The 23,241-nt window shown below is 36.8% G+C and overlaps 2 non-coding genes across 2 annotated transcripts; both read left to right on the top strand.

Annotated features, from left to right (window-relative positions):
- The first annotated feature begins 607 nt into the window (after positions 1–607).
- LOC112725080 (small nucleolar RNA R71) lies at positions 608–711 on the top strand. The gene has a single exon (XR_003164209.1). It is a non-coding gene; the product is annotated as a small nucleolar RNA R71 (small nucleolar RNA).
- Positions 712–4,759: 4,048 nt separating this feature from the next.
- On the top strand, positions 4,760–4,866 carry LOC112725188 (small nucleolar RNA R71). Its single transcript, XR_003164312.1, has one exon. It is a non-coding gene; the product is annotated as a small nucleolar RNA R71 (small nucleolar RNA).
- Positions 4,867–23,241: the final 18,375 nt, after the last annotated feature.

Raw genomic sequence — 23,241 nt, 5'->3', positions numbered from 1 at the left:
TTCACTCGTCATTTAAATTACTTGCTTCTCACCTTCTAAACCCCGATTACAACCTTTATAACCAATAATAAGAACATACTTCCTCGTAGTTCCTTGAGAAGACGACCCGAGGTTTGAATACTCGGTTAACAATTTTTAAGGGGTTTGTTACTTGTGACACCCAAAACGTTTGTACGAAAGGGATTTTTGTCGGTTTAGAGACTATATCTACAACGCGACTGTTTTTATGACATTCTTTACTGGCAGAAATCACGATCGTCAATCTCCTTCACATGAGGCTTCTTGAGTGCTGTCAGCTGCAGCTTGTGATCCATTCAGATGCTGAGGGATCATATTGACCTGTTGGGTCAGGATCTTGTTCTGAGCCAATATGGCATTTAGAGTGTCAACCTCCAGGACTCCTCTCTTTTGAGCCACCCCATTGTTCATAGGGTTCCTCTCAGAAGTGTACATGAATTGGTTGTTGGCAACCATATCAATAAGTTCCTGTGCCTCTTCAAACGTTTTCTTCAAGTGGAGTGAACCACCAGCAAAGTGGTCCAATGCCATTTTGGACATCTCAGAAAGACCATCATAGAAGATATCTAGCATAGTCCAGTCTGAAATCATGTTAGGATGGCACCATCTGGTCAGTTACTTGTACCTCTCCCAGGCTTCATAGAGGGATTCACCCTCTTTCTGTCTGAAGGTCTGAACTTCCACCCTAAGCTTGCTCAGCTTCTGAGGTGGAAAGAACTTGGTTAAAATGAATTGACCACCTTCTCCCATGAGTCTAGGCTTTCCTTAGGCTGAGAATCCAGCCATAACCTAGCTCTGTCCCTTACAGCAAAGGAAAAAAGCATAAGCTTGTAAATCTCTGGATCCACTCCAGTAGTCTTGACAGTATCACAGATCTGCAAGAAATGAGAGATAAATCTGTTGGGATCTTCCTGTGGAAGTCTATGAAACTGGCAGTTTTGTTGAACTAGAGTGACCAGTTGAGGCTTCAGCTCAAAGTTGTTTGCACTAATGGCAGGTATAGAGATGTTGTGCCCATAGAAATCAGAAGTGGGTATAGTAAAGTCACCTAGGACCTTCCTTGCGTCTCCTCTGTTATTAGGGTTGGCTGTCATGTCTATATTTTCATCTTCTTATTTGAAAAGCTTTGTGAGGTTTCCTCTGGAGTGTTATTCTCTAGCTTATTATAGCCATCTCCTTAGAGTCCTCTCAGGTTCAGGATCAGGATCAAAGAGAGGTTCTTTATCCCTGTTCTTGCTCATAAACAAAAAAAAAGAATGCAAGAAGAGAAGAAGAAAGGATTCTCTATGTCAAAGTATAGAGGTCCTTTGTTAGAGAGAGATAGGTCAAGAGGAGAAGAAAAGAAGATGTCATTTAATAAGGATAGTTTTCGAATATCAATAGAGAGAAAAGAGAATATATTTTTGAAAATAGAGAGGGAAAGAGAGATGAAGTTTTCGAAAAAGAAGAAAGAGAAAGTAGTTAGGAGGATTTGAAACAGAAGAAAGATAAAGGAAATAGAAAGAGACTAAGGTAAAACAAGTAACTAACTAATAAACAAGAAGTGAAAATAAAAGATTTGATTTTGAAATTCAATTTTAAAAGAAAGTAAAGATTTAAAATTTAAAAGTTTTAAATTTAAAAAGAAGATAAGATAGGAAGGATTTAAAGTAAGAAGATATGATAAAGATTTGAAAAAGATTCACAAATATAAGATTTGAAATTTGATTTTTAAAAAAGATTTGATTTTGAAATTTGAATTTTGAATTTTAAATTTTGAATCTTGAAATTGAATTTTAAAATTTGAATTTAAAATAAGATAAGATAGGATTTTTGAAATTTTAAAGATAGATAAGATAAAGATTTGAAAAAGATTTGAAAAGATAAGATTTGAAATTTAAATTTTAAACTTCACTAACAAGAAAATACCAAACTTAAAATTTTTAAATCAAGATAAGAAAAGATAGCAAGGTTTTTGAAAAAATTTGAATAAAAATAAAAGAAATATATATTTTTTGAAATTTTCAAATTTTAAAGAAAAAAGAAAAACAACCAAGAGACACCAAACTTAAAAATTTAAGATCAAATGACATTGGTTTTCAAAAATTGAAAGAAAAACACCAAAAGGCACCAAACTCAAAAATTTTAAGATCAAACAAGAAAAATGTCAAGAATAATTTGAACACAATGAAGAACACTCAAGAACAATTTTTTTTTCGAAAAACTAAGAAAAGAAAAACAAAGAAACACCAAAAAGACATCAAACTTAAAGATTGACACAAGCCTCAAACAAAAGAAAAGAAAAATATGATTAAAGATAAAAAATTTTTGAAAAGTTTTTGAAAAAGAAAATAAAAAACACAATTAAAAGAGCTATAAAACCTTAAAAATTACCTAATCTAAGCAACAAGATAGTCCGGTAGTTTGTCAATCTCGAGTGATCCCCAGCAACGGCGCCAAAAACTTGGTGCGCGAAATTGAACTCTGCAAGTTTCACACAGATGAACCGGCAAGTGCACCAGGTCATCCAAGTAATACCTCAGGTGAGTGAGGGTCGAATCCCACAGAGATTGTTGGATTGACCAAGCAATGACTATCTTGTAAATCTTAGTCAGGCGATTAGAAAAGATGGTTGTTTGTTTAATAGCATAAATAAAAATAGTAAAGAACGAAATACCAGATTACTATGAAAGCAATGATAGAGATTCAGTTAAGGCTTCGGAGATGCGTATTCTTTCCGGATTAACTTTTCTTACTGTCTACTTCAATAACGAATGATTCATTCAATGGTAGCCGTAATTGACTAACTTCTGTAGCATCCTCATCAAGTGAGCCTCTTCTAAACCATAGCAGTCCACCATATCTGAGAAACTCATGTAGCATCCTTATCAAGTTAACTCATGGCTTCCCACTATGGCCGAAGGTGAAGCGCTAAACAATCCACTCCCCTTCGCGATCCTACTCAAAACGTCACAAAAAAGGACGGATCTTCCGGATCAGAGAATGCTGCTTCTCTAACTCTAGCCTTAATGCCACAGAGACATCAGTAACCCATGGTCAACAGAATTTTATATCACTTTTCCAAAGTCGCCCAAGTACACTCTTGGAACCCGCAGTGCACTCTCTAGCTGTGGTTCAATGCTATTCGGGTCAAAACTCGCACGGAACCCATGTAGAACAAGGATGATTGTCACAGTTCATCCTCAATTCATGAGATGAAAAACAAAAATACACATGAGAATGGAATCGAACGTGTAGTGAACTAGAGACAGTAATATTATTAATCCATGAGAATCAGCAGGGCTCCTAACCCTAACTTAGGAGGTTTAGTAGCTCATAGTTTACAGAAAGTAATAGTGAAACATGCAAAACGGCAAAGATCCCTAACAATGGTGATCTTTATTCTATATATAATAACCTAATAACAAAGAAGTACAAAAGTATGATAGCCTAGACTAAAGGTGCGAAGATCCACTCTTGCGCCCACTTTGGTTGAGTACTTGGGCTGAGCTTGGCTTCCATCTTGAGGGATGGGCGTTGAACGCCCATTGCGGGGTGATTTGCGCTGCCTTGTACTTCTTGGTGGCATTGAACGCCAGGAATAGGGTGGAATGTGGTGTTCTGGCTTAGGTCCCTTTAGTGCGTTGAACGCCAGAAAGGGGGTAACTCCTTGGCGTTCAACGCCCAATATGGGCATGCTCCTTCGAAGAAAAGATAGACCAATATATATTGCTGGAAAGCTTTGGAAGTTAGCTTTCAACACCGTTGAGAGCACATCATTTGAATCTCTGTAGCTCCATAAATTCTCGTTTGAGTGCATAGAGGTCAGAATCTGACAGCATCTGCTACGCTTTCCTTGCCTCTGAATCGGACTTTGCCAAAACTCCTCAATTTTAACCAGAAATTATCTGAAATCATCAGAAAACACAATAACTCAGTAGAATCCAAAAATTTGAATTTAGCACTAAAACCTATGAAAATTTAATTAAACTTAAACAAAATATAACTAAAATAATATGAAAATGATGCCAAAAAGCGTATAAAATATCCGCTCATCAACCCATTTGCACCTCCAAGTTCCTAATTGAAGCTTCTTGGTTTTTAAAGTTTGCTCTTGTCTCTTGCATGAAACTTGAGGTTTGTTGGACAAAAGTAGAGGTGGACTATGGGAGTTTCTCTAGGATGATTTCAAGAGAAGAGCCTTTTGAGGGTTTTGTGGTTGTACGGGAGGTGTTTGTTATTGGTAAAGTATGTTGAAGTTATTATGTTTTGGTCATTGATTATCCCAACCAATGTTAAGGTGATTCTGCCATCCAAGGTTGTATGTTTTTGAGAATTAATCATTGTATGGTGGCCTTATGGGGTTTCCATGTAGTTTACGTGCTCAACAGAGGGTTGATCATCTTGAAACAGCTCACACCCTTCACTTTTATAGGCTCCTCCACATAAGTCATAGATCATGACTTGTGTTTCCACTACTAAAACTTGTATGTTCCCCATTTGTTTAGTGAGTGAATTGATTTGCTGGGACATAGCCTTGTTCTATGCCAGAAGAGTGTCCAGTGTATCCAACTCCATCACTCCTCTCTTCATTGTTCTTTCAATTGAATACATGTACTGGTTTTTTGCTACTACTTCAATTAGCTCTATGGCTTCTTCAATTGTCTTCTTGTGTAAGATTCCTCCTGCTGATGAGTCTAACAAGGTCCTAGAGGCATGAGTGATTTCGTCATAAAAGATTTGGAGTTGTAACCAGTCAAGGAACATATTATGAGGGCACTTTCTCAGCATCTCTTTGTATCTGTCCCAGGCTTCATATAGGGATTTTTCATCTTTTTGGGTGAAGATTTGAATGTCATGTCTCAACTTTTTCAAATTTTGTGGCAGAAAAAATTTGATTAGGAACTTATTGACCAAATCCTTCTATGTTACAATACTGTCTAGGGGCTGGGTTTGGAGCCACTTCTCGGCCCTATCCCTTAGAGAGAATGGGAACAACCTTAGTTGGATGGCTTCAAGGGAGACTTCATTGCTCTTGATTGTGTCACATATTTGTAGGAAGCTGGATATGTGCAAGTTTGGATCTTTTTGAGAGCTCCCACTAAACTAATCTTGTTGCACCAATTGGATGAGTGAGGACTTTAATTCAAAACTATTTTCTTGTACATTGGGTCTTACTATGCTACTGACACAGTTTCTAGAAGTAGGGACAGTAAAGTCACTAAGAATCTTTTTAGGATTATTTGGTTCGTCTGTAGTCCTCTCTTCTTTTTCTCTCATGGCTCTTGATTGCTTTTTTAATCGAAATAGGTTTAGTTCTATTTCAAGATCGTACTGGAGAAGTTCCTTGTCTTTATTGCCTTGCATAAAAATACAAAGACAACACAAGTGAAATTGAAATTCCCAACGTCACAGTGAAAAGGCTTCCAAGTAAGATAAAAACAAAAGAAAAGAAAAAAAAAGTCTAATTTAGAGAATCAACTAAGTGGTTTGTTGTCAATCTCAATCAATCCTTGACAATGGTGACAAATACTTGATGGTGAGAAACTCAATTTAGCAAGCGCACCAAATCGTATCAAGTAATACTACAATGAGTGGTTATCGTTCCCATGAGGATTAATAGACTGAGCAAGCAATGTTTAGTTGATTATTCTAATTAGACAATTTGAAAACTTGTTTGAAAGGAATTAAACGTTGAAATAGAGAACTAAAAGAGAGTACGACTTGAATAATTGAGATGAAAATAATATAGATGAAGATGTTAAGGCATTTGAGATGTTTAAGTTTCAGGATAAACACTTCTTACTATCTACTTTAATTATGCAGAGATGCATTCATGGCAAACCGTAAATAATTAAACCTCAATCCCTTGGTGATTCGATTTCTCATAATCTAATCAACTGTCAATTCCTTGATCAATTAACTATTGACAAGAGGTTAAACACAATTTCTGATTTAAAGCCACACAATTCTTAAAGGTTAATTCTAGTTGATTTTATGTCACTTAGTAAGACTAGTTTTAGAAACTTGAAGAACTATGAGAAGAAGTATCAAGCTAATTTCAATGATTAACTTTTCCAAGGTAATAGAGGAATTTAAGTCAGAATAAAATTATTTTCCAATACATTCTAATCCTTGAGATGAAGAACGAAACTTACTTATTGAATAAAATATCAATGCATTAATCAATAGTAGAAAAATAATAATATTAATCCATCAAAATAAACAGAGATCTTAACTTTAACAGAGGAGAATTTATTGCTCATGATGTGGAAACAAAAACACCAATGAAGTGTAAAGTTCTCAGATGAGATAAGCTAAACTCAGATAAGCTATCCGCAGAGGAATTCCTTGGACTTATTTACATTCTAACCTAAATCTAACTAATAAATTCAAAATGAAATCAAATCAAATCTTTCCTAGTCAATCTAAACCAAAAGTGATCTTCTCCTTGTAATTGAAATTCAAAGCTTGGTCATTACTTGGAGTGTCTGGTATTCATTGAAATCATGCGCCTTACAATTGGTCTTGGGCTTGGGGCTTGGAGAGTTGGCGTCACACTTGGATAAAGTGGCTTGAGTGGCATGGCACGCCACTGTGTTTGCTTCTTGGAGGCTTTCTGGATTTGGGCCTAGCGTAGCACTTTGAGAAGTGGCATGGCACGCCATCTTCCTGATCTGCTTGCTGGCTCCTAGAATTTGGCCCAGCGTGCCACACCATAGGTGGCGTTGCATGCCACCCTCAATTCTTCTTCCTGCTTTGATCGAAGGCGGTGCACGCCACCTTTAATTCCCCTTGACGGTGTGGCATTCCATGGGTGGTGTTGCACGCCATCCTCTTTTGCTTGTCTTTCTTTCTCTTTGTTCTTGTTAAAACTTTCACGAATCTCCTACAAAAACACAAAGTACTCAAAGTAACATTGATTAAAAAACGAGAAATTTAAAGAAAGATCACTAACTTTATGAAGAGAAATGACAAAAAAAGCTATTAAAAGATGTTCATGCATTACAACCTCTGTAGGACTTTGCTAGACCAAGAAAGTTTAGCAGATATTTTCTTCAAGCCTGCTTTTGACAAACATGGGTTGGAAGAAAATGATCTGAAAGCATATCTAGATACTCTTTTTGGATTGGAAGAAACACGCATTTGACCTCTTGGGTATATAACTCTCTACACTATCTTTCGCAAAACCTCTTAGGCACCCACAATTAAAATCGACTACATTGTGGTTGATTCCCGTCTGCCTATAATGCATTGATAGGTCGAACAACACTTAATTGACTTGCTCTAGTGGTATTCACTCCTCACTTATGCATGAAGTTCCCTACGAAGGAAGGGATAGCCACTATATATGGAGATCGGAAAATAGGACGAAGGTATTATAATGAAAACCTAAACTTAAGAGGCAGTCCCATGGGCAAAGAAGTTAACACAATAGAACATGGAGGACTCCGAGTTAAAGAAGATACGAGGCCCTGATAGAGAGATTATTGTCGGTCTAGAAATTTCTCTTATTAGAAAAGGAATTTCTTCGTTGTAAGAATAGTTCCAAACCAACAAATAACTCTCAATCAAATTTTAAATATATTGGTTGTCACAAGTACAAACCCCAATGAAAATTAACCGAAGTATTTAAACCTCGGGTCGTCTCACAAGGAATTGCAATGAAGTGATCAATTATTGGCTATGAAGGAACAAGGGGGTTTGATTGATAAAAGGGGCAAGAAAATAAATGACAAGAAAAGTAAAGAAAACAATTAAAGAAAACAATTAATAAAGAGAGACATTCATGGCAAGGATTGCGAATCTAAGCTTTCTATCCTAGTCATACAATAATTAACAAGAGTTAATCCTATTTCGTCATCTCCAACATCGGAAGAAGGTACAATGTTATCTTCAACATAGGGAGAAAGTCAAATAGGACTAGTTAATCTCAATCCAAAAGTCCTAATCAACTTCCTAATTGAATTAGCAAGAGATTAGAGTCAATGGAAACAATATTAACTAATCACTCTAGATCACCAACATGAGTCGGGTATTCATGACTCAAGATTGCCTAATTTCTCTTTCCAAGCCAAGAATGCTCAAAAATATACTCTAACATCTAACCAAGTATTTTGTCAAACACTTGGAAGGCATAAAAGGAAAGCATGGTAAATTGCAAGGAAGAATAAAATCTACAACTACCAATTGCAAGAGAATGACAATAGCAACTCAAATCAACAATAAAAGAACATCAAACATAAAATTTCATAAAATGGAATTCAAATCCAACAAAGCTTCATCAACATAAAAGAGGCATAAAAGAGAAGTTAACAAGAAGAAACTTAGAGAATTAAACTACTAGAGCATGAAATTGTAAAGGAAACAAGATGAGAACAAGAAATTAAACCTAGATCTAAGATGCAAAATAAACCTAAGAACCCTAATTCTAGAGAGAAGGGGGAGCTTCTCTCTCTAGAAAACAAACCTACATGATGCTATCCTACAACTAATTGCTCCCCCTTTTCCCAAACTTGAATTCTGCATGAAATAGCCTCAGGAATGAGTTTGATTTGGGCCTGGGAAGCTCAGAAATTGCTCCCAACGAATTCACTTTAAGGAGTTCACGTGACCAGCGTCACGCGTGCGCGTCGTCGACTGATGAGAGGACTATTGTCGATCTAGGATTAATCAAAATATATATAGGTTCGTTGCAAGTATAGCCCAAACCAACAAACAATCCTCTCAATCAAAGTTTAATATTTCTAAAACATATAAACCGAGAGTCTTTCAACCTTGGGTCGTTCTCCCTAGGATGCAATTGAAGGTGTCACCCTTTTGGTTGTAGAGGCAAAAAGGGGTTTTTGAATCAATGAACTAAAGATTAAAAGAACTAAGAGATGATCAAAATTGGAATCAATGCAAGTAAAGAGAAGATGAGATCAAAACTAGTGAAAATCCTATAAATGCATAGAAAGCCTTGACTTGGGAATGAGAGTCTAAGAATCCTATCACTGCCATAACCACAACTATGATAATTATGATGAGTCAATCTCACCTAGTTAACCCCAACTATCGAGGAGTGAGTCAAGCAAGCATAATTGACCTTAATCCATAAGTCCTAACCAACTTACCAAACTAGTTGATAAAAAGCTAGCGTCAATGAAAACAAGAGTCAACTAACTACCCAAGAATCACCACTAAATGTCAGACATTATGACTCTAGTATCTTAGGAACTCAAATCCCAAGCCAAGGTGTAAAAATCTACTCAAATTCTAAGGTTGAAATTTTCACAAACACGTTGTATGCATAAAAGTAGAACATGGGAATTTGTAAAGGAAAATGGAAAACTATAACCAACTATCAACAATATCAACAAGAGACAAGCAATCAAACATAAAGAAAGCAAAAAACACTAAATTCATCAATCAAAACTTCAAGAGACTTAAAATTGCAAATATAAACAAAGTAACTTGAATCAAAGAAAAGTGAAAATAAAGACAATGTAATTAAAGAGGAATTAAAGAGTACTTACAATTAAAGATGATCAAATCCAAAATTAAGCTTGCTATAAAATGCTACAATGGAAATGGAAAATGAAACCCTAAGAGAGCAATGCTACACTACTTTTACTCCTACTCCTAATTACTCTCTAAAACTATCTAAGTGAGCTCCCTCTCTAATGTGTTGAATTCCCCTTCATATAGCACTCCAATTCAGCCTCCAAGCCTTCCAAAATGGGCCAAAAGCCTCCAAAATTCACACAGCACATGTTCATTAATGAAATCACGTGCAGGGACCTGTGCGTATGCACAGATGTGTGCGTACGCACACTTGGCTAAAAGTTCCCCTGTGCATACGCACAGGTACTTGTGCGCACGCACACTTCGCTGTGTGTGCTTTTCCTTGTTTTCTTCATGTTTTCTCCCTTGTACATGCTTTCTTCCACTTTTGCTTAGTCAATCTTGCCAAAATGACCAGAAATCACTCACAAAACATATCACGGCGTCGAATGGCATAAAAGTGGAATTAAATTACTCGATTTAAGCACAAAATTGCATGTTTTCACATTTAGGATCGAATTGGGGACAAAACACAAAAGTATGCTATTTTGGTGCTTAAGTGTGAGTTCATGTGCTAGAATCTATCCAAATTGAGTCAAAATATACCATCAAATATGGACTCATCAATTCCCCCACACTTAAACAATAGCATGTCCTCATGCTAGAACAACAAGGAGAATGATGAAAAAAGGGTAATCAACTTACTAAATGCAACTATATATATGCATGCAAGTATGTATATATATATATATATATATATATATATAATATCTATAGTTTCCTATTGATTTGGTGAAAACAAACAATTAAATTCCAAGCAAGAGTATAGACATATAGGGCTTAGCAAGGAATTAATTCAACGCAATCAAAATTCTAAAGAATTGATTCACTCATCAAAAAGAAGCAACTCGCAAGAATGCATGATAAGAAGGGTTGAAACATAGAATTGAGTAATTGAACCCTCACTAGATGTATATACACTCTCATCACTCGGTGTTTAGGGTTTCAATCACTCAAGTCTCCTCCTAAGCTTGCTTTCAAGGATTTGCCTTTCATCTAACAATCAACAACGTATGATGAATGAATGCAATATCATGAGGACTTATTAGGGTTCTAATGGGGCTATGGTTAAGGTGGGATAGATATGGCTAAGTGGACTAAAGAATTGGATCTTTGATTAGCTCAAGTATCTCACTCAACCTATATCAACCAAATCACAAAAAATGCATTCTAACCACCCATTACTTCTTTTCACACACATTCATGCCTTAGTTTCTATTCAAAATACATATGCATTCCTTATTCATTTTTTTCTTTTCTTTGGGACAACCTTTGTCCCCTCTTATTATTTTTTTCATTTCATTCATTCATTTTTTTGTCTTTTCCTATTTGTCTTTCTTTTTCTTTTTTTTTCTTTGACGAATGCATGCGGTTAAAGCAAATTGAAACATGAATGTGCACCCATTTCCCAAATTTTTTAATAATTATCCAAAACAAAATTTTTCCTCTACCAATGCATTCAAGACATCAAACATCGGAAATAAAGAATCAAGCAAAACCAAGATCACAATCATAGAAGGAGAAAAATCACACTATGAACAAAATTAGTGGTTAGAATGTGTAACCACTCATTAAAGCTCAAAAACTCACAAGGCATTTTGTTCTATCTCTCTTCTATGTTTCACAAAAATTCATTCGAGCAAGTTTAAAAAAACAATTTTCCAAATCAATTCAATAGAATGCCCTAAAAACAAAATTCTTGGAAATTTTTGTTGTTTTTCACCAAAATTATTTCCTATATGTATGTATGTTGTGATGGATGTAATTTTTGAAATTTCCTAATTATATTCCTAATTTTCAACATTGCAAAAAATTAACATGAACAATTAGGACAAAATTGAACTAGGTACTTTACTATTTACATCATCCAATCACAACTTCTATCTATAGAACATATACTATGCAAAAGATGCAAAATGCAATAACTATGGATGAACTAAGATGTATATATATACTAGAAGAAAGTGCAATGCAACAATCAAAAACACTCCAAATATCTACAAGAAACATAATAAAAAGGAAACAAAAACAAAGTGCAAAGTGTTTAGAAAAGAGAATTTACACCCCAAAATGACGAATCCTCCCCCACACTTAAGCGTTGCACGGTCCTCCATGCACGAACATGATCCGGAGAGATTGTCTCTCAAGAGCTCCACTTTCGGTTGGTGGATGTGGGGGCTTGGGTTGTGTGGAGATCGCCAAGTCCAATGTATGCTCGGCATCTCCATTCTCAGTCTCCTCCTCCTCTCCCGGCTCCTACCTGTATGTCTCATCCTCAAAAAGAGTGAATAACGTATAATTAGGAATCATAGGGCAAGTAACACAAAAAGGTAAAGGAGGGAGCAAATAAGCATCTAATTGAGGAAGTTTGCATAGTGGTGTGGAATACACACAATGGCCAGTTAAAGTGGCATCCACACAATCAAAAAGTAAGAATGAGTTCCTCAATTAAATGGCCTAAGATGCAAGTAAGAGATAAGTGTCATTCAAGCACATGCAAACTTAGGCAACTACAACAAGAGTGAATTGAATTTAGGAAATATTGGATATTGAAGGTGTGCAAGTAAAAGGGCAACATTGATATATAAAATAGCACAACCACCAATAACCAATGTAATGATGAAGAGAAACTACCTATTCATCCTTAGGAATAATCAAATAATCACATGGTTAAGGTGTTTGTTATAAAAAGTGACAAGTCTGATAAGAATCAAGTCAAGTCAACTCAAACAAAATGCAAAGCATTAACAAGGAGCAAATACCTTGTGATGTGATTATATTGACTCAAAGACCATGATGAACAAGCAATTCCATTCAATTCACTAAATTCAATATGTACTTGTTAAAAATTGTACCAAATAAGAGACAAAAAGTCAATTTCTAAATCAATTTGGTGCTAGCAACTCAAGACAATGATCAAGTACATGATTGAAATTCCAATCCAAAACAACATTATAATCATTCAAAGGTGCACAATTCTTGATTAGAATGCCAAACAAACGTATGGTCTAACACATATGGTCTTGACAACATATGAATAAGACAAAAAGTTTATTCAGGCATTATGTCAAATACATGGAGTGCAGTGCACAAATTCAACAAATTCAAGCCAAAATTCAAGCATCAACAACCCATAAGTCAAAAATTGAACACTTGTAGTGCAAAAACAAATAAAGCATTAAGCAAAACTTAAGCTAAATACCCGAAGTTAAATAAAGAGAAATCAAGCAAGCAACTAAACATAACAAGAAAATTAAAATAAGAAAATTGAAAAGATGAAGAATAGGAAAGAAAAGGATAGGCAATAGTGGCACTTATGTTAGCCACTGCGAGGCTCACGGTGACGGAGCTTCACTGGAGAAGAGAGGAAAGAAAGATGAAAAAGAAGGAAGAAAGAAGAAAGAAGAAATAAAAGTAAGAAAAGGAGAAGAAGAAGAAGAAAAGAGAATAAAGGGAAAGGGAAAAATGTGGATGCGGTGGTGGTTCCGGCGGCGGCGGCAGCGGCGGTCGGATGGCGACAGTGGTGGTCGCCGGAGGGATGGTTGGGTTGGGGGAGCAGCAGCAACAAGGAGAAGAGAGGGGAAGGCTGCTGGCTGAACAGGGCATCCTTTCTCATTAACGCCCAGAACGCGGCCTGTGCGTACGCACACCAAGAAAAATTGGGGCGTTCAGACGCACAAGACGTGCGAGCGCTGCTGGCAGAGAGGGTCTCAAGACGTCTGTGTGCACACAGGGCTGTGCGCACGCATAAATGTCTTTTTTTAAGAGGGATGGATCATGTGTGCGTACGCACACAGGTTCGTGCGCACACAAGAGCGAAAAGGGGTATGGGGTGCAGGGGCACAGGCAGTGCTAACGCTCCCACCAGAGGAACCACAAGCTCGCGTGCGGACGCACAAGCCTGTGCGGTCGCACAAATAGTGCGACAAGGAACATGTGTGCGTGCGCACAAGGCGGTGCGCACGCATAGACCAAGGAAAACAAGGGCGCGCCCACGCACAGACCGTTCTGGCGCTGCGAACAGAGGGCAATACCAAGAGTGTGCGGGCGCACAGGCTTGTGCGCTCGCACAGGTCGCAAAACTCACAGTTGTGTGCGCACGCACAGCAGCGTGTGTACGCATAGCAGCGTGTGTACGCACAGATGCCCTGTTTTGCAAAAATTTTTCTTTTATTTCTAAGGTGTTATGCCTTAGCTCAATCAACATTTCAACCCCAAAACATTCAAAACATTACAAAATCATGATCCATTTGCAATTCAACCTATCTAAACTCAAATTTAATCTAATCCTAAGCTAACTAAGACAAGCAAACATGCAATAAATTATGACTATAAGCAAAGAGAAAGGGTAAGAAAGATGTTACCATGATGGGGTGTCTCCCACCTAGCACTTTGGTTTTAAGTCCTCAAGTTGGACTTTTGGGTTGGAACTCACATCAAGGCGGCTTGTGCTTCCATCCATCCTTGAGTTGCCAACCATGCTTGCTCTTCAAAAATCCTCCGGGATCCTACACAAAGTACATCAAGCTCTCAACCAACCTCAAGCAAACGATTGGGATCCAAAATTTATTGTTGTAGAGTTGTATGCCCGGATCCCACACTTTGGTTTCTCTATCATCCTCTTGTTGACTTTCACTTGTACCCTTGGATGAACAACCTTCCCAAGCACCTTTAAAGCATCCACTTGAATGTTGGACTCCTCCAAATTGGACCTTGCACCATTCATGCTTTGAATTTCTTTGGAACCCAACACCCAATCTTTCACCATGTAACACTCCAAGAAGCACCTTTAGTTGATAATCCGCTTCCAAGAGAACAAATTGATGCAGGCCTATGAAGCTCATTGAGGATATTGTTACCCACTCAATTTGTCCTTGGAGTGGAGTTATCCTATCAAGCCCTTGCATGGAAGCTTCCACTTCTTGGGTGATCACCTCTTCCTCACCACCCTTTTCATGCTCTTCCTTATCTTTCTCAAAATCAAGAGAAACAGGATCTTCTAGATCATTGAGGGGGTTGACCAAGGTGGACAAAAAATCATTGATGATGCAATCCACTTCTTGATCAAACTCCCTCAACTCTCCATTTACCTCTTCCTGTTCACTAGCTCTACCTTCCTCCTCATGTTGCAATCTTTGTCCTATCTCCTCTTCTTTATTTCCTTGAGGCTCCATGTTCTCCTCCTCTCTACACTCCTTACTTGATCCTCCACCTTCTTCAAGGGGGATGTCTTGCATGGTTGAACGTAGTGAGGTCAAGCGGTTCACCGCTTCGGCTATGGTGACCATGAACTCCCCTTGCTTCTTTCGGAACCCTTCTTGCTCTTGGAAGAATGCTTGAAGGTCTTATTCTTCTTGAGGCAAGGGTTGGAAAACTTCGCATTGAGGTGGAAGAGAAGGTTCAAAGGTAGGGGGAAAGGTTGTAAAGTTGGAAGGTGCATTATGTGGGTGAGGGTATTGAGGTGGTGTATAAGGGTGTGATGGTTCATATGGTTGGTAACAAGGTGTATACATAATTTGATTCTATGGCGGTGTATGGTGTGGTACTTGAAGGTTTGGTGGTTAGGGGTCATGTAGGAGGTATCTTTCATATCTTTGGGGTTGATATTCAAAAAAGGGAAAGTTTGGCTCATTGTAGTATGAGGGAGGTATTTGCCATGAGTGTTGCTCATACACAATTTGTTCCTCCCTTAATTGATTCTCCTACTCCATGAAGCAATCCTAATTTGAATTCGTCATACCCTACAAAATACTCACAACCAAGCTCCAAGCAACAAGGGTGATAGCTCATAGAGAAAGTGGAAAGTAAAAGCAAAAGACATTAATAAACAAGAAAAACAAGAACCTCAATATTAACAAAAACAACTAAACAACCAAAAAGTAAGACATCTACACTATCAACATATTTACAACAACCAAAAACACAACACCAATTGCATCCCCGGCAACGGCGCCAAAAATTTGATGAGAGGACTATTGTCTATCTAGGATTAATCAAAATATATATAGGTTCGTTGTAAGTATAGCCCAAACCAACAAACAATCCTCTCAATCAAAGTTTAATATTTCTAAAACATATAAACCGAAAATCTTTCAACCTCGGGTCGTTCTCCCTAAGATACAATTGAAGGTGTCACACTTTTGGTTGTAGAGGAAAAAAGGGGTTTTTGAATCAAAGAACTAAAGATTAAAAGAACTAAGCAATAAAAGAACTAAGAGATGATCAATTTGGAATCAATGCAAGTAAAGAGAAGATGAGATCAAAACTAGTGAAAATGCTATAAATGCATAGAAAGCCTTGACTTGGGAATGAGAGTCTAAGAATCCTATCATCGCCATAACCACAACTATGATAATTATGATGAGTCAATCTCGCCTAGTGATGATTAGATTTTTGACGGTTTAGAATTTCACAAATGAAATCTCGTTGCTAGTATAGTTTCTAAACCAACAAAGAATCCTTTCATACAAAAATTTGGTTGTCACAAGTAACAAACCCCTAAAAATAATAACCGAAGTATTCAAACCTCGGGCCGTCTCTCAAAGGAATTGCAGGGAAGTGTTCTTGCTATTGGTTATGAATTGTATATTTTGGGGTTTTGGATAAGATACATGAAAGATAAATTGCAAGAAAGTAAACTAATAGGTAAGAAAGCTCTTGGCAAGGAATGAGAACTAGAAGTCCTATCCTCATTATCTTCCTCAATTGTGACATCAATTGTCTATTTCTCCCACTTAGTCAACCTCTAACTATGAAGGTAAGTCAAGTGGATAAATCAACTTGATTCCTCAAGTCCTAGTCAACTCCTAAGGAAAGACTAGAGTTAGTGGAATTCAAATCAACTAGCAACTTTCAATTATCAATCAACAAAAGAGTTTGATAACTCAAGAGTCTTTAATTACTCAACCAAAGCCAAGAGAAGAAAAATCTACTCTAACATCCTCCCAAGCATTTTGTCAACCACTTGGAAGGCATAAAAGGAAAGTAAAATCAAATTGCAAGAAAAATAGATCTACACTACCAATTGCAAGGAAATTAAGAACAATAAAGCAAATCAACAATAAAGGAACATAGAACATGAATTGCATTAAAAGAAAAATAGAAGAAACAAGAGTGCATCAACATAAAAGTAAAGAATTACAAGAATTAAATGCTAAACTAGAAAGAGGAAAGGTAGAAGAACAAGAATTACAAAAGGAAAAGTAAATCAAAGCATGAAATTAACCTAGATCTAAGAAATCCTAATCTAACCTAATCCTAATTCTAGAGAGAAGAGAGAGCTTCTCTCTCTGAAACTAACTAAATCATTCCCTCCAAAATTCAATTATGACTCTCCCCCTAACTAACGCTACTTGATCTCCTTTTGATTTCTGCATATAATAGGCTCAGAAATGAGTTGGATTTGGGCCTGGGAAGCCCAGAATTCGCCCCCAGCGTTTTGCCTTTAATGCAGTCACGTGCGAGCATCGACGCGTACGCGTGGATCACGTGTACGCGTCGCTTGGCGATTTCCGTTCCACGCGTACGCGCCATGTACGCGTACGCGTCGCCATGCAACCCCATCATCCACGCGTGTGCGTCTGCTGTGCGTGCGCGTCGATGAATGCATCCCAAATCCTTGATTTTCCATGATTTCTCTACTTTGCATGCTTTTCTCTTTATTTCTTTGATCCCTTCCTAGCCTTTCCAACCTGAAATCACTAACACACAGATCAAGGCATCTAGTGGAATCAAAGGTGAATTAAAATTAATCAATTAAGGGCCTAAAAAGCATGTTTTCACTCTTAAGTGCAAATTAGGGAGAATATATAAAACCATGCTATTTTAGTGGATAAGTGGGAGAAAAGGGTGATAAAATCTCCTAAATTCAGTATAGAATGCACCCCCAAATAGCGATGCATCACCTAGTTAACCCCAACCATCGAGGAGAAAGTCAAGAAAGCATAATTGACCTTAATCCATAAGCCCTAACCAACTTACCAAACTAGTTGATAAAAAGCTAGCGTCAATGGAAACAAGAGTCAACTAACTACCCAAGAATCACCACTAAATGTCAGACATTATGACTCTAGTATCCTACGAATTCAAATCCCAAGCCAAGGTGTGAAAATCTACTCAAATTCTAAGGTTGGCATTTTCACAAACACCTTGTATGCATAAAAGTAGAACATGGGAATTTGCAAAGGAAAATGGAAAACTATAACCAACTATCAACAATATCAACAAGAGACAAGCAATCAAACATAAAGAAAGCATAAAACACTAAATTCATCAATCAAAACTTCAAGAGACTCAAAATTGCAAATATGAACAAAGTAACTTGAATCAAAGGAAATTAAAAATAAAGACAATGTAATTAAAGAGGAATTAAAGAGTACTTACAATTAAAGATGATCAAATCCAAAATTAAGCTTGCTATAAAATGCTACAATGGAAATGGAAAATGAAACCCTAAGAGAGCAATGCTACACTACTCCTACTCCTACTCCTAATTACTCTCTAAAACTATCTAAGTGAGCTCCCTCTCTTATGTGTTGAATTCCCCTTCATATAGCACTCTAATTCAGCCTCCAAGCCTTCCAAAATGGGCCAAAAGCCTCCAAAATTCGCACAGCACATGTTTCATTAATGAAATCACGTGCAGGGACCTGTGCGTATGCACAGGTACTTGTGCACATGCACACATGGAAATTCTTTCTTGTGCGCACGCACGTTTACTAGTGCACACACATACTTCGCTGTGTGTGCTTTTCCTTGTTTTCTTCATGTTTTCTCCCTTGTACATGCTTTTTTTCACTTTTGCTTAGCCAATCTTGCCAAAATGACCTGAAATCACTCACAAAATATATCACGACATCGAATGGCGTAAAAGTGGAATTAAATTACTCGATTTAAGCACAAAATTGCATATTTTCACATTTAGGATCGAATTGGGGATAAAACACAAAAGTATGCTATTTTGATGCTTAAGTGTGAGTTCATGTGCTAGAATCCATCCAAATTGAGTCAAAATATACCATCAAATATGGACTCATCATCGACGCGTGTGCGTCACTGGCTAATTTCCTCCTCACGCGTACGCGTGGGTGACGCGTGCGCGTGACTTGCAAATCCCTTCTCATGCGTACGCGTTAATGACGCGTGCGCATGGCCTTCAAATTTCCAAATGCTCATTCCTTCATGCATTCTCCACTTGGCATGCTTTTCTTTTCACTTCTTCCATCTAATACTTGCCTTATGAACCTGAAATCACTCAACAAACTCATCAAGGCATCGAATGGAATTAAAGTGAATTAAAATTAGCAAATTAACGGCCTAAAAAGCATGTTTTCACACTTAAGCACAAAATTAGGGAGAATTATAAAACCCTACTATTTCATTGAATAAATGTGAGATAAGTTGATAAAATTTCCTAAATTAAGCACAAGATAAACCACAAAATTGGGGTTTATCAAACTTCCCTACACTTAAACTAAGCATGTCCTCATGCTAAACTCAAGAAAGAAACAAAGGGTATCAATATTTATTCAATGCAAACTACCTAGATGCAACCTATCTACATGCAATCTATCTAATTGAATATAACCACTTAATCAAAATAAATCAAGTTCCAAGAAGACATATATGCACATGAGGGCTAAGGCAATCTCAATTGAATCAAACCCACAATTGAATTGAGTTATTAAAAATATTTTGCAACTTGCAAGAAAAGATGATCATAGGTGAAAACATGTAATTGAGCAATCGAACCCTCACCGGATGTGTATCTGCTCTAGTCACTCAAGTGTATAGGGTTGATTCACTCAATTATCCCCTAATCATGCTTTCCAAGATTTGTTTTTCATCTAACAATCAATAATTATTTCATGCATGCATACAAATATCATGAGGACTTATCCAGAGGTTGTAATGGGGCTAGGGTCAAGGTAAGGATGCATATGGTCAAGTGGACTTGAAACTTGAATCTTTGATTAACTTAAACTTCCCACCTAACCTATGACAACCTATACAATTTCAAAGCTAACCTAACTATCCATTCTTCACTTTTTCACACACTCATGCATTCTCTTTTTTATCACCACACATATGCATTGATTTTTATTGAACTTTACTTTGGGGCATTTTGTCCCCTTTTTATTACTTTTCTTTTTCTTTTTTTTCTATTTTTTTTCTTTTATTTTTCTTTTTATTGTTCATTCTTTTTTTTCAAACTAAAATATATACAAGAGCATCAATGCATATAGTTTAACATTTAATTAACACATGAGTATGTACCCAATTTCCAAAATTTTGACAAAAATATAAAAATACACTTTTATCTCTACCCAATGTTCCCAATTTTCCCACAATTAAATGATGAACACACTCACTAGCCTAAGCTAATCAAAGATCCAAATAAGGGACATTTATTGTTTTTCACTTAGGGCTTGTAATGTGCTAAAATTAAAAACAAATGGGTTTAGCATAGGCTCAAAGTTGGCTAACAATGGAAGATAAAAGGTAAGACTATTTGGGTAAGTGAGTTATTGAAACAATGGCCTCAATCATATAAGTGAATTTATATACAACATAATGGACATATAGAATCAAACAAATCAAAGATTACAATCATAGAAAGAGAATAATCACACACAAGAAGAAAAATAAGTGGTTGTATGATGTAACCCACAATTAGGCTCAAAACTCACAAGGTTGTGTGTTCTTAGCTCAAAAATCATGTTCCACAATGTATAGTTCAAGCAAGTTCTAAAAAATATATATATATACGTATATATATATATACATATATATGTGTGTGCAAAACAAGAAAATACAACTAAAAATCCTAAAAGATCTAAAAATGAAATACAAAAGTGTTGGGACTAGAAACTTGTCACCCAAAAACGCCGATTCGGTCGGACAACCTCCCCACACTTAAAAGTTTGGACCGTCCTCGGTGCATTCAGAGATGAGCAAAGGGGTACGGCAACTTTCCTAGTTGCCACCTTCAGCTGGTGGGTCAACCGGCTGCTGCATGTTCTTCCTTTCGCTTCCGTCGTTGCTTATGATGGTTCATCCTGACAATAGAAAACAGGATATAATAACATAAGTAAATGCATAAGCAAGGAAGCATAGATTGTTGGAATGAGGTCATGATCACTAGAATGAAGTGAGTGAATTAGTGTGACAGTGATGAAAAATAGGCGTATGAATTTTAAGTTGCACGCAGTTTAGAACTCATACCCTAGTGTGTAAAAGCCATGTCACAATTACACAAAAGAAGTATACACTTCACTCATTCTAGTGTGCTTGAAATACTTCAAAGAAAACTTGTAAGTTAAGATAAGCAAACAAGTGATAAAGAAGCATGAAAACATTCAAGCAAACAATCAAGCAATTATGAATTGGATAATGGATGGAAATTAATTGATGTGTGAGTAAACTTAGTGAACCAATTGAAATATAGAACTCACACATCAAACAATGACACATATTGAAGTTGTTGCAATACCTAAGTGACATAAGGGTGGAAGACATGGGTGCTATGGAACTTAGGAAAAGAAAAATAAGAGTTAAAATCAATCACATAGCAAGCATAGTTGATAAACCCCAATTTTGTGGTTTATATTGTGTAGAATTCGGGGGGTTTTGTCAATATTTTTCACACTTATTCACAAGAATTGCATGGGTTTGTGTTCTCTTCCTAATATTGCTCCATGATGAAAAACATGCTTCTTTTGCCTTAAAATTGCTATATTTTGATCCTCTTTTATTACCATTCGATGTCGTGACGTGTTTGTTGAGTGATTTCAGAATTTATAGGGCAAGAATGGCTTAGAAGAGAGAAAGAAAGCATGCACAAGAGAAAGGAACATGAAGATTTGGATTTTGGGAACTTCAGAATGGGCGCGCACGCGAACATCGCGCGCACGCGTGGATGTGGATAGCTAAAAGCGGCGCGCGTAGATTGGCGCATCCGTGCGGATTAGAGAAATTCCACCGACGCGCACGTGTACATGGCGCGCGCGCGTGGATCACAAAAACAATCGGTGCGCACGCACGCATGGCGCGCACGCGTGGAAAGCTGCACGTGACCTCATTAAAGGAAATTGTGCCTGGCAATTTCTGAGGCTGAAGAGGCCCAAATTTAAGCTGTTCTGTATGGAAAAGACCCAAGGATGCTAGGGGGAAAGGGGGGATCAATCATTTTACACTTAGACACAATTTTTAGCTAGTTTTTGGTTCTTGTTCTTCTAGAGAGAGAAACCCTTGTTCCTCTCTAGATCTAGCTTTAATTTGATCTTTCCTTGTGTAATTCTGAATTGGATCTTGTTAATTACTAGTTTTAATTGTTTAAACTGAATTCTCTAGTATAATTTTGTTTAGATCTTGTGTTGGTTTTATATTTCCTTGTTGTTTGTCATTTTATACCAATTTCATGAATCTTGTAGATCTTGATTTGTTATTGTTGCATTGATGATTTCCATGATTAATTGTGTTGTTTGAGTGATTGTATGTTGATAATTGTTAGTGGGTACTTGTTAGTTCCAAATTAATTGCAATTTGAATAGGTCTTTTATTAATGCTTATTATGTGTTTAATGAAATGTTTCCTTTGATTATGGAGTAGTTCTCTTTACTCTTGGCCTAGGCTAAGGGAATTGGGTAAACTTGAGTCATTGGGTCTAATGGATTTGATGATTTGGGAACCCTTAGTGGTCAATTTGATAGCCATTGACACTAGCTTACTACTAAGTTAATTAGTAGTTAGGTTGGACCTTATAGGTTGATGTTGACTAAACCATTTAACATACTTCAAGTATAGAAGTAGACTTAATGAGTTTGGTTCCTCATAATTGTCAAGATATGGTTATTAGACAAGGATAGTGACTCCAATTCTCATGTCTAGCCAAGAGTTGCTTTTATCATTCTTATTTGAAAATCCAAAAATCTTGATTGCTTTGTCTTAGTTATAGTTACTTGTTTAGTTTAGAATAGAATTACATTGGATGTTATTTTATTAGTTTGGAATTATTTACATCTTGCTTTAGTCAATTGAATTAGTTTCTTGCATTCTAAGATTACTTGCTTGTTAAGATTCCTAGTTTAATTTCTTGCTCATGACTTGCAACCCCGGATTTCTAACCAATGTTGAAGCACATGTTTGCCCATTCCTTGTGAGACGACCCGAGGTTTGAATACTTCGGTTAATTTTATTGGGGTTGAACTTGTGACAACCAATTCCTTCTAAATTTGATACTTGCGGATCATTTGTCGATTGAGGACTATACTCGCAACGCGAAAAATCTTGTGAAATTCCTTATCGACGGTATCCGTGAGTCAATCAATGGTCCACAAAGCTTTACAAAGCTCAAAAATATATCACTAGGTAAGCTTTCGATCCAATTTCACAATTCCAAAATTTCAATGCATGAAATAGGTGATAAGAATAACGGTCAATCATAAACAAGCATCACCTAACAAAAAATGCATTGATAATACACAATTGCCTAACAATGTATGATGACTAAATGGTGGCCAAAACATGCAATTCAAAAGATTTAAAAAGCTTGAAGGAAATGTCACATGTACTTGGTATTCAAAAACATTAAGCATTGAAAACTCAAAACCAAGTAACAAATTGTAACCTCAACAAAGA

This window comes from Arachis hypogaea, chromosome 11, assembly GCF_003086295.3.
Source record: "Arachis hypogaea cultivar Tifrunner chromosome 11, arahy.Tifrunner.gnm2.J5K5, whole genome shotgun sequence".
Classification (NCBI taxonomy): domain Eukaryota; kingdom Viridiplantae; phylum Streptophyta; class Magnoliopsida; order Fabales; family Fabaceae; genus Arachis; species Arachis hypogaea.
The sequence above is the reverse complement of the archived record's forward strand: the minus strand, read 5'-3'. Positions and strand labels throughout refer to the sequence as shown.